We start from the raw sequence: 2,540 nt of genomic DNA, 5'->3' as shown, positions 1-2,540 counted from the left end.
TTTGCTCCAATGGCAGGGATAGAGATGCTTCTCCCATAGAAGTCAGGAGTAGGTGCAGTAAAGTCACCCAGCACCTTCCTTGCATTGTTGGCATTGTTGTTGTTTTCGGCTGCCTTAGGTTCTTCTTCCTTGAAGATTTTTGTTAGGTCCTCTACAGAGAGTTGTGCCTTAGCTTCTCTTAGCTTTCGCTTCAAGGTCCTTTCAGGTTCAGGGTTAGCCTCAACAAGAATGCCTTTGTCTTTGCTCCTGCTCATATAAAAGAGAAGAGAACAAGAAAATATAGAATCCTTCATATGAAAGAGAAGAAAACAAGAAAATATGGAATCCTCTATGTCACAGTATAGAGATTCCTTGAGGTGTCAGAGGAAAAGAAAAATAGAAGGAAGAAGTAGAAGAATTCGAACTTATCAAGAGAGATGGAGTTCGAATTGTTCATTGAGGAATAGTGTTAGTCCATAAATAGAAGGATGTGAGAAGAGGGGAAGAAATTTTCGAAAATTAAGCAAAAGATTTTAAAACATTTTGAAAAACTTCAATTGATTTTTGAAAACTAAGAGTGGAAAAAAAATCAAGTGATTTTTGAAAAAGATTTTGAAATTAGAAATAAAAAAGATATGATTGAAAACTATTTTGAAAAAGATGTGATTGAGAAGATATGATTTGAAAAACAATTTAAAAGGATTTGATTTTAAAAAATAATGACTTGCCTAACAAGAAAAGATATGATTCAAACATTAAACCTTTCTCAACAGAAAAGGCAACATACTTGAAATGTTGAATCAAATCATTAATTGATAGCAAGTATGGAAAGAAATTGATTTTGAAAAATTTTGAAAACCTGAAAAAATTTGAATTAAAAACAGAATCTTCCCTGGCGTTAAACGCCCAGAATGGTATCCATTCTGGCGTTTAACGCCCAAAACACTACCCTTTTGGGCGTTAAACGCCCAACCAGGCACCCTGGCTGGCGTTTAAACGCCAGTTTGCCTTCTTCACTAGGCGTTTTGAACGCCCAGCTTTTTCTGTGTAATTCCTCTGCTGTATGTTCTGAATCTTCAATTCTCTGTACTATTGACTTGAAAAGACACAAATTAAAAATATTTTTGGATTTTTAATATGAGGAATAATCCAAATGCAACTAAAATCAAATAACAATGCATGCAAGACACCAAACTTAGTAGTTTGTATACCATTGACACTAACAAAATGAGAATGCATATGAGAAACAACAAAACACTCAAGTCAAGAGAATTTAAAGATCAGAGCAAGAAAATCATCAAGAATAACTTGAAGATCTTTAAGACACATGAATGAATGCAAGAAGAACAGAAACATGCAATTGACACCAAACTTAAAACGAGACTAGTGTCTCAACAAGAAACATAAAAGATTTTTTTATTTTTATGATTTTGTAATTTTTTTGGATTTTTTCGAAAATTAAGTGGAAAAGAAAATAAAGATATCAAAATTCTTAATGAGAATTCCAGGAATCATGCAATGTTAGTCTAAAGCTTCAGTCTAAAGGAATTAGACATGGCTAGCCAAGCTTCAGCAGAACGTTGCATTCAAGAGCTAAATTGATGAGAATCAATCAGCCTTGGTGATGATAAGAACATCACCTTGAAACACTAGAATTCATTCTTAAGAACTCTAAAGAAAAATACCTAATCTAAGCAACAAGATGAACCGTCAGTTGTCCAAACTCAAACAATCCCCGGCAACGGTGCCAAAAACTTGGTGCACGAAATTGTGATCATCAATGGCGCCATCAACATGGTACACTCAATTGCAATCTCAACTATTTATCACAACTTCGCACAACTAACCAACAAATGTACTGGGTCGTCCAAGTAATAAACCTTACGCGAGTAAGGGTCGATCCCACGGAGATTGTTGGTATGAAGCAAGCTATGGTCACCTTGTAAATGTTAGTCAGGCAGACTCAAATGGTTATGGATGATATATGAATAAAGTATAAAGATAGAGATACTTATGTAATTCATTGGTGAGAATTTCAGATAAGCGTATGGAGGTGCTTTGTCCCTTCAGTCTCTCTGCTTTCCTACTGTCTTCATCCAATCCTTCTTACTCCTTTCCATGGCAAGCTGTATGTAGGATTTCACCGTCGTCAGTGGCTACTTCCCATCCTCTCAGTGAAAATGTTCTACGCACCTTGTCACGGCACGGCTAATCATCTGTCGGTTCTCAATCAGGTTGGAATAGAATCCAGTGATTCTTTTGCGTCTGTCACTAACGCCCAGCCTTCAGGAGTTTGAAGCTCGTCACAGTCATTCAATCATTGAATACTACTCAGAATACCACAGACAAGGTTTAGACCTTCCAGATTCTCTTGAATGCCTCCATCAATTCTAGCTTATACCACGAAGATTCCGATTAAGGGACCCAAGAGATAAACATTCAAGCCTTGTTTGCTTGTAGAACGGGAGTGGTTGTCAGGCACGCGTTCATAAGTGAGAATGATGATGAGTGTCACATAATCATCACATTCATCATGTTCTTGGGTGCAAATGAATATCTTA

The sequence above is a fragment of the Arachis duranensis genome, chromosome 7 (genome assembly GCF_000817695.3).
Source record: "Arachis duranensis cultivar V14167 chromosome 7, aradu.V14167.gnm2.J7QH, whole genome shotgun sequence".
Lineage (NCBI taxonomy): Eukaryota > Viridiplantae > Streptophyta > Magnoliopsida > Fabales > Fabaceae > Arachis > Arachis duranensis.
The sequence above is the reverse complement of the archived record's forward strand: the minus strand, read 5'-3'. Positions refer to the sequence as shown.